The 10,000-nt window shown below is 42.0% G+C and overlaps 1 protein-coding gene across 7 annotated transcripts in view; it reads left to right on the forward strand.

Annotated features, from left to right (window-relative positions):
• Positions 1–10,000, forward strand: part of LOC135107278 (hexosaminidase D-like) — a 165,711-nt gene that overhangs the window by 31,661 nt on the left and 124,050 nt on the right. For 3 of the 7 annotated variants that reach the window (XM_064016943.1, XM_064016946.1, XM_064016947.1), the window contains exon 1: positions 8,896–9,025. The exons of 1 other annotated variant lie outside the window; for it this stretch is intronic. The gene's annotated coding sequence lies outside the window, so the exon portion shown is untranslated. Of the gene's footprint in view, positions 1–8,751; positions 9,026–9,061; positions 9,228–10,000 lie in introns of those variants that run through there. 3 more of the 7 variants (XR_010271683.1, XR_010271682.1, XM_064016945.1) reach the window with 2 other exon arrangements.

The raw sequence follows: 10,000 nt of genomic DNA on the forward strand, positions 1-10,000 counted from the left end.
GTGTGAGTGTTCTTCGGATGTAAGCACCAATAGTAGAGTTCTTACGAGTATATAGGTCAGGATATTCGCTCCTTCTATTAAGGCAATGCCCAGGGTTAGTTAACTTGATGTACACTGTTGTATTGAGCGTCACTTGCTGTTGCTTCACGGGGACGTCGAAGAAGGGCATGCATGTTACCGTTTACACTGTGTTCTATGGTGAAGATGAGACCAGAAATTTCTTCAAGGTAATGCTTGAGTTGGTCAGCACCAACGCTGCTTATAGTCTTGATAAATATGTCGTCAATATAACGGCAAGCTTCTCAGTCTGGAGGAGGCAGTAGATACCTGCCGAAACGATAATTACTCCCAGTGATAATAGCACTGTTCAGGGGGTGCTGTGAACTTATTTTTTAAACCCAGCTGTGACCTCACTGAACGTTTCCCTTTGTGTCTCACAACACAAGGGGGAAGTCACAGCCTGCCCTCTAAAGACAACACTCTTCCTCCACACAAAACTACAAGCACCTAATAACACACACACCCTTCACTCAAAAATTTTAAAATCATAATGGCGACTCCTACGTCAGCCTCGGAGTCCACATCTGGGGAGGGGACCATAAATGTCCCCCTCCCTTTCTGTCGACGACCCTAAGTGTCTTGACACCCCCCTCAACTTTTTCTTCATTAACTTCTGTAACATTCGCGGTCTAAGATCTAATTTTCAATCTGTAGAACACCACCTCTCCTCTTCTAAACCTCATCTTCTTTTCCTCACTGAAACTCAGGTGTCTTAGGCAACTGACAGTAGCCCTTTTCTGTCTCAAACTAAATTTATCTGTGCTGTATACCTCTCACATAACTCCTCTGACTATAAGAAATTCTTTGACTACTTAACTTCCAAAGTGGAGCACATTCTGACTCTCTTCCCTTTTGCAGAGATCTCCATTCTTGGAGACTTCAATGTTCACCACCAGCTTTGGCTTTCCTCTCCCTTCACTGACCATCCTGGTGAACTAGCCTACAACTTTGCTATCCTCCACGACCTAGAGCAATTGCTGCAACACCCTACTCGTATTCCTGACCGTCTTGGAGATACGCCCAACATTCTTGACCTTTTCCTGACCTCTAATCCTTCTGCTTATGCTGTCACCCTTTCTTCTCCGTGGGGCACTTCCGATCACAATCTCATATCTGTATCTTGTCCTATCGCTCCAATCCCTCCTCAGGATCCCCCGAAGCGAAGGTGCCTCTGGCGTTTTGTCTCTGCTAGTTGGGGGGACCTGAGGAGGTATTTTGCTGATTTTCCTTGAAATGACTACTACTTCCGTGTCAGAGACCCGTCTTTGTGTGCTGAGCTCATAACAGAGTTGATAGTGTCTGGCATGGAGGCATACATTCCTCACTCATTTTCTTGTCATAAACCTTCTAAACCTTGGTTTAACACAGCTTGTTCTCGTGCTATATATGATAGAGAGGTGGCCCACAAAAGGTACTTAAGCCTTCCATCACCAGAATCTCATGCACTTTATATTTCTGCCCGGAACCATGCCAAGTCTGTTCTTCAACTAGCCAAAAACTCCTTCATTAACAGAAAGTGTCAAAACCTTTCAAGATCTAACTCCCCTCGTGACTTCTGGTATCTAGCCAAAAATATTCCCAATAACTTTGCTTCTTCTTCTTTCCCTCCTCTGTTTCAACCAGATGGCACCACTGCTATCACATCTATTTCTAAAGCTGAACTCTTCGCTCAAACCTTTGCTAAAAACTCTACCTTGGATGATTCTGGGCTTGTTCCTCCCTCTCCTCCACCCTCTGACTACTTCATGCCACCTATCAAAATTCTTCGCAATGATGTTTTCCATGTCCTTGCTGGCCTAAACCCTCGCAAGGCTTATGGACCTGATTGGGTCCCTCCTATTGTTCTCCGAAACTGTGCCTCCGTGCTTGCACCTTGCCTAGTCAAACTCTTTCAGCTCTGTCTGTCAACATTTTCCTTTCCTTCTTGCTGGAAGTTTGCCTACATTCAACCTGTTCCTAAAAAGGGTGACCGTTCTAATCCCTCAAAGTTCTATTGCTTTAATTTCCTGCCTATCCAAAGTTTTTTTTATCTATCCTCAACAGGAAGATTCTTAAACATCTATCACTTCATAACCTTCTATCTGATCGCCAGTATGGGTTCCATCAAGGCCGCTCTACTGGTGATCTTCTGGCTTTCCTTACTGAGTCTTGGTCATCCTCTTTTAGAGATTTTGGTGAAACTTTCGCTGTTGCCTTGGACATATCAAAAGCTTTTGATACAGTCTGGCACAAAGCTTTCATTTCCAAACTACCCTCCTACGGCTTCTCTCCTTCTCTCTGTAATTTCATCTCAAGTTTTCTTTCTGACCATTCTATTGCTGCTGTGGTAGACGGTCACTGTTCTTCTCCTAAATCTATTAACAGTGGTGTTCCTCAGGGTTCTGTCCTGTCACCCACTCTCTTCTTATTATTCATTAATGATCTTCTAAACCAAACTTCTTGTCCTATCCACTCCTACGCTGATGATACCACCCTGCACTTTTCCACGTCTTTTCATAGACGTCCAACCCTTCAGGAGGTAAACATATCATGCAGGGAAGCCACAGAATGCTTGACTTCTGATCTTTCTAAATTTATGATTGGGGCAGAGCAAACTTGGTATTGTTCAATGCCTCAAAAACTTAATTCCTCCATATATCAACTCGACACAACCTTCCAGACAACTATCCCCTCTTCTTCAATGACACTCAACTGTCTCCCTCTTCTACACTGAACATCTTTGGTCTGTCCTTTTCTTATAATCTGAACTGGAAACTTCACATCTCATCTCTTGCTAAAACAGCTTCTATGAAGTTAGGTGTTCTGTGACGTCTCCGCCAGTTTTTCTCACCCCCCCAGCTGCTAACTCTGTACAAGGGCCTTATCCGTCCATGTATGGAGTATGCTTCACATGTTTTGGGGGGTTTCACTCATACTGCTCTTCTAGACAGGGTGGAATCAAAAGCTTTTCGTCTCATCAACTCCTCTCCTCTAACTGACTGTCTTCAGCCTCTCTCACCGCCGCAATGTTGCATCTCTAACTGTCTTCTACCGCTATTTTCATGCTAATTGCTCTTCTGATCTTGCTAACTGCATGCCTCCCCTCCTCCTGCGGCCTCGCTGCACAAGACTTTCTTCTTTCTCTCACCCCTATTCTGTCCACCTCTCTAACGCAAGAGTTAACCAGTACTCTCAGTCATTCATCCCTTCCTCTGGTAAACTCCGGAACTCCCTGCCTGCTTCTGTATTTCCACCTTCCTATGACTTGAATTCCTTCAAGAGGGAGGTTTCAAGACACTTATTCATCAATTTTTGACCACTGCTTTGACCCTTTTATGGGACTGGCATTTCAGTGGGCATTTTTTTTATTAGATTTTTGTTGCCCTTGGCCAGTGTCCTTTCTACATAAAAAAAAAAGTCTTTTTAAACACTTCTTCCTCCACGCAGGAAACAAGCTGAACCCAATAACTTCTCATATACCTTTACTGACATACCACATCGCTAAAAAGCTGTGTACTATACTGTCTCCTTATGTTCCCACCACCTACAGCCTGCAGTCTGCATCTGATTTTCTCCGCATCCTCAAGAGCACCATCGCCTCACTTGACGTGGTATATTTTTTTTACCAACGTGCCAGTCAAACGCACCATCAACAACAACATTGACAAGGTGTACCATAACGACTCTGCACCCCCCACTTGACATCCCTGAAATTACACTACGCAGACTCCTCGAATGTTGCACAATGGAAGCCCCTTTTACCTGCCCTGGAGGGAACAAGTACTGTCAGATTGATAGCGTAGCCATGGGTTCTCCCTTGTGTGTGGCTCATAACCAATTTCTTTATGGGATGCATGGAGGAAGAAGTGTTTAAAAAGACTGAGAAGCTTGATATATATTGCCGTTATATTGACGACATATATAGCAGTGTTGGTGCTGACCAGCTCAAGCGTTGTTTTGAAGAAATTTCTGTTTTCAACTTAACCATAGAACACAGTGTATTCAGTTTTGTGACTATCGTTCAACTTTGGTTTGATCCAAGTAATTATATTAATAACTTTTTTGAAAATCCATCTTCTTTGTCAGTGAGGGCTTATCCATTAGTGGTAAACAGGTTATATTTTTATTTTAATTTAAATTTATGCTTTCTATTTTTTTTTTTTTTTTTTGGGGGGGACTTTTTGCATTTCTCGAGATTGGCGTGGTCAGCCGCATTTCTTAGATTAAATGCTGTAATGATTCAAAGGCTTTGTCATAATATTTTGTTAAAGTCAACTGAAGAGACCCGATTACACAGTGAGTGAGCTATTCTTGACACATTTCCGAAAGCAGTCACTGTTTAGTGAGATTAGTGGAATGGTGATGATCTACCAAGAATACCCGAATTATCGCTTGTTAAGATCATATTTATAAGGAATGAATTGGAAATCCTAACAAATAACTGACACCTGCAACAAAGTCTGTTTACAGTGAAGAGCCGTACAAGTTTATGGGTACGTAAGATACCGAAATTTTGATTGCATGTAAAGCACGTGGATATTATTTCCCCGCATGTGTATTTGAATCAAGAGAATAAACATAGATATATGGATGCGTAACACATACTATATGAGTGCTATAAAAATTTGTTGATGTGGAAATATAAACAGTACGTGCGCCACGCGTGGTGTGGTAGTGTGGCGGAGGTGTGAGGGATCATGGGAGTTGAGTAAGGATGACTACGTGGGCCTAATGGAATATAAAAAACAAGGTAAACACAGACGTGACGGTTCACTTGTATTGATAATGTTGGTAATCACTTTTAATCAACCACTCTATCACCACTAATATCATCACCATTACTACTAAAAAACAAAACCATTGACATCACAACCATGACCACTACCACTATCATCACTATTACTACCACCACCATTAACAAAAACAACAGTAACAACAACAACAGCAGCAACAAAAATAACAACAACAGTATTAAAGTGGTGCAGTGGCGATCGATATGCATCCCTGATACCCCTTGTACGCCACTTTAACCTGCATGTTTCTGCAATCCGCTCCGCTCTGCAGTCTCTTTCACCTTTGCAAACCATCACTAACCCTACCTGGCCTCTCTCTCTGTGTGTGTGTGTGTGTGTGTGTGTGTGTGTGTGTGTGCGCGCGCGTAACTTGCTAGCACCTGGTGTGGCGTGTGCACAGCAGCGAGCACTTCCTAACGCCGACACGCACCACCATCACCACTACCACTACTACTACCACCGCCACCATCACCACCACCACTATTACCATCCCATCACCTTTCCCTTAACACTATCAGCAACAACAGTATCTTATTACCATACGCCACCTCTACATTAAGAACACTGCGGTAGCACACACACACACACACACACACACACACACACACACACACACACACACACACACACACACAACTGAACAGTAGAAGATACTTTCTGTGCAGGAATAATTAAATCAATGTATGGAGAGAGAGAGAGAGAGAGAGAGAGAGAGAGAGAGAGAGAGAGAGAGAGAGAGAGAGAGAGAGAGAGATTGGCACCAACCTCGTACCCTACCAAGCCTACCCATGCCTCACCGATAGAAATAGTTCACTTTTTATCCCCAAGTTCACCGTGTGTCTGCTGTTGCGGAGAGAGAGAGAGAGAGAGAGAGAGAGAGAGAGAGAGAGAGAGAGAGAGAGAGAGAGAGAGAGAGAGAGAGAGAGAGAGAGAATCAGTCCTCAACTCCCTCGATCGACGTGTTTGTGTTGTTGAAGAGACCTTGACTACTCTCTCTCTCTCTCTCTCTCTCTCTCTCTCTCTCTCTCTCTCTCTCTCTCTCTCAGTCTGCTTTTTAACAGAAACAATAAAATCAATTTACCGACACACACACACACACACACACACACACACACGCGTGTGAGAGAGAGTTTTCTTTTGTAGTATTTTTTTAATTTATCTTACATTCGACACGTATACACTTGCACACCGCTTCCTCTTTCTCTACACTTCCCGTATTACCCTTCTCCGTGCCATCCATCCCGCACTTTGCCGCCTTCTCGACCCCTCACACTGGCATAATTAATAGCTTTATGGATGTGCTACACGGAGGTTCTCCACTTGTTTAATAAATGTTATAGTCGTTTAACCCAATGTGGGTCTCTCTCTCTCTCTCTCTCTCTCTCTCTCTCTCTCTCTCTCTCTCTCTCTCTCTCTCTCTCTCTCTCTCTCTCTCTCTCTCTCTCTCTCAGCAATGCACTGAAAGTCGTGTAAGCAATCGCTGCTTCTCTTCTTTTTTTGTTCCTGTTTTCTTAGCCTTTAATCAATTTCCTGTTTGTGACAATCTTCTTCCTCAAGCACAATTAATAAAATACGAGTATATGTTATGTAATTGCAATACTTCACTTTTCTCCGTCCATTAGTTTAATTGGTAAAGCACTCCCTCCTGCATTACTGAAGTTGCTTTACTCCCAGTGTGCCAGCGAATTGATAGCTCGCCTCTCTTCCCGTTGTCTCCACCTTGGTGTTCTAGGAAATCATGCAGGAAGGAATGCTCTAGGTCAGGGAGTGTAGGATATTTAGACCACGGACGTTTTGGCCATTGGCCACCAAACTAGGACGTTTTGGCCAAGAAAAATTCATTTATCTTTTTAATGTACGGTACTTTTCCTTATATTTCGTGCCATATATATATATATATATATATATATATATATATATATATATATATATATATATATATATATATATATATATATATATATATATATATTTTTTTTTGCTTATAATTCGTAGTTTAAGTTTTAATTGGCTGCCGCGGACAAAAAAATCAGTATGGTACTGCTTTACAGTGATTTTGAGACCGAGTGAAGCTTCACACACACACACACACACACACACACACACACACACATCCTTTACTGCTTTACAGTGATTTTGAGACTGAGTGAAGCTTCAGTTTGTTCTTAACATATACTTTTTACTGCTATATGGTACTGCTTCACAGTCCTTTTGAGACTGAGTGAAACAAAAAGGACTGTTTGGACTTTGTTTCATGTTATTTTGAGCTGTGAAGCAGTTGGTAGTTTGTGAAGTTTATGACTGAGGTGAGGAACAGTCTGATGGGAACTACTGTGCACAATACTGTGCAGTTATAAATTATTATAAATTATAATAATATGCTGTGAAGAAATGCTCAACGTTTTAAATGTAATGCATTAAAGAGTATTTTTGTTTTCTTCACATTTTTTCCTGTGGCCAAAATAACCTACCTTCCGTGGCCAAAACGTCCTCAGGTGGCGATTTCGTGGCCAAAACGTGCATGGCCGAAACGTCCGTGGCCAAAATGTCCGGCTTCCAGGTCAGGATGGTCTAACTTCTTCGAAATCTTGGGCCACTTCAGAACTACACGGTTACATGGAGGGCCATATATATATATATATATATATATATATATATATATATATATATATATATATATATATATATATATATATATATATATATATTATAATTCTAGTTCCTCATTCAATTCCATATACAGACACAAAAACTTCGTCTATTTTTCGTGTTCAAAATAAATGTATAATACAAGAGGTCACTGGCCACAAGAAATCAACCGACGGGCCACTTGTGCCCCGCGAGCCCGTAGTTGAACCACCCAGCTCTATGTAGTCGTTTTCCAGGCCATTCATTAATGTTTGCAATAAAAGAAAAAATCTACTTCCATGTGCTGTGTCTTTCCGGTTTTTTTACATTTCACTCACTTTTCTTCTTCTTCTTCTTCTTCTTCTTCTCCTCCACTTGTGACTTCCCTATAATGCTTCCCACCAAACCTAACTTACAGAATTCGGCTTTCAAAATCTTAATTCCTTCTATAAAATCTTCATTCCTTCTATATAGTGTTCCCCCTCCTGTCCCGTCCTTCCCCCCCGCCCCCTCTGTCGTCGTTATTTTCTCTTCCTTGCTCAAAATAGCGTATCTGGGGAGTTTCTCCGTGTCGCAAGCTGCTTGTAAAACTTTTAGTTTCTTGCTGTCAGAGTCGAACCTGTTTACGGTTTGGCATATCTGTCTTTCTATTTATCTACCCATTTTTTCTCTCTCTCTCTCTCTCTCTCTCTCTCTCTCTCTCTCTTTCGGTGTGTGTGTGTGTGTGTGTGTGTGCTCTACTTATATATATATATATATATATATATATATATATATATATATATATATATATATATATATATATATATATATATATATATATATATATATATATATATATATATATATATATATATATATATATATATATATATTGCGGGGCTAGCTTCATCAAAGACTCCTTGGGTAATTAGTGGCTACGGCTGAGGTATATAGCGGTGTCCCCATCTTGGCTCCCGCCACGATTGATCTGGGTGTCGATGACGTCAGATTTGTTTTGATCGAGCGAGCCGTTCATTGGCCGGTGGCGAGTGACATCATAAACGCAGGAGACCTTCGATCGTTTCAACTTGGGCATATTTTTATTATTTTCTTTTCGTGTTTTGTGAATCATGAGAAGTGTCAGTAACTTAAATGTCATGTAGTGATTGTATACTATAGAATAATGTAAAGATATGAAGAAACAAAATGTTTCATATATGGGATACCGTAATTAGCTCGTGTTATCTAGCCGTTTGTCTGAAGCTTATTGATGGACAACTCTTTTTCTGTAACATGTGCCGTACCGACTCATGTAGTACGTTAGCAGATCTCTACTTTGGGAGTATACCGTGCAAGTATAAACATAATACTGCAGTGGGGATGAGCCAAGAAGCCCCGCTTGTCTGGCGGACTGAGTTGCGAGATCCCACGATTCCCTCTCCCGCAGCACGGCCACTCTCACCGCTCCGCCGCTTGTGCAGCTGTGCTCGCTGCTCAGTACCGTGTTTACCAAGGTAGAGTGAGGGTGTTGTTTGATGCATCGGATACCTCTATTTCTAGCCTCCAGCTCAAAGGATAAGACTGTGAGTGATTGTATTTTCTGTTAAATCATACAAATTTAGAGAGGTATCATGAACGGACTGAGGGTTGCATGCTGGTCCAAGTGCGTAGAGGAGCTGGAGTCTTTGTAGCGTATCCTGGCGGCCCGAAGGAGGGAGTAGTGAAGGTTATCTCCATCAGCAGGAGGCTCCAGACGCGCGCCTTCACCCCAGACTACCCGCGTTGGTGTGTTGTGTTTTGTGTGTGTGTGTGTGTGTGTGTGTGTGTGTGTGTGTGTGTGTGTTTTGTTATGTGTGTGATAACAACTATAAATTGCTTTCACTGTTCCTGCCATCACAGACATTAGTATCGCCACCACTGTCACGATTATTCCCACTTACTTGATCATTTGCTGCAGCACGTAATATGTGTGGTATCACGTAGTACGTAGCAGTGGACAGCATCTTCACTTTGGAGTCACATGAATGAATAGTTTCTTCATTTACCATCATCTGTTATCCTTACTCTATAAGAGTATATGCAGCATAACTTTATACCTGCTTCATGACGTTGCCTACTGTCCAGGGCGGGGCGGCGCTGCCTGTGAATTAAGCGTGTGGCCTTCTCGCGCCATGCACCCCGAGAGAACCTTGGCCCACATTCTCGATCTAAACGATAAGCTCCTTGACTGTCGCAGCCCCTCACCTTCCTTCATGATTTTGTATGTCATGGAGACCTTCGGGACGGGATGGTTGAATCTTAAGTTTTGTAATCTAGCGAACTGTAGTTACTAGACTCGTGGCATGTTTATATGAATTATGTTGATTACTCTCTCTCTCTCTCTCTCTCTCTCTCTCTCTCTCTCTCTCTCTCTCTCTCTCTCTCTCTCTCTCTCTTTGTATGTATGAATGCACTAGAAACAGAAGAGAACCTAGTACCCTCTTTTTTTTTCTTCTTATTTAATGCTAAGATATTATTATGTGCTGATGTCCTTAGACTCTCTCTCTCTCTCTCTCTCT

This window comes from Scylla paramamosain, chromosome 15 (assembly GCF_035594125.1).
Source record: "Scylla paramamosain isolate STU-SP2022 chromosome 15, ASM3559412v1, whole genome shotgun sequence".
NCBI classification, from domain to species: Eukaryota; Metazoa; Arthropoda; class Malacostraca; order Decapoda; family Portunidae; genus Scylla; species Scylla paramamosain.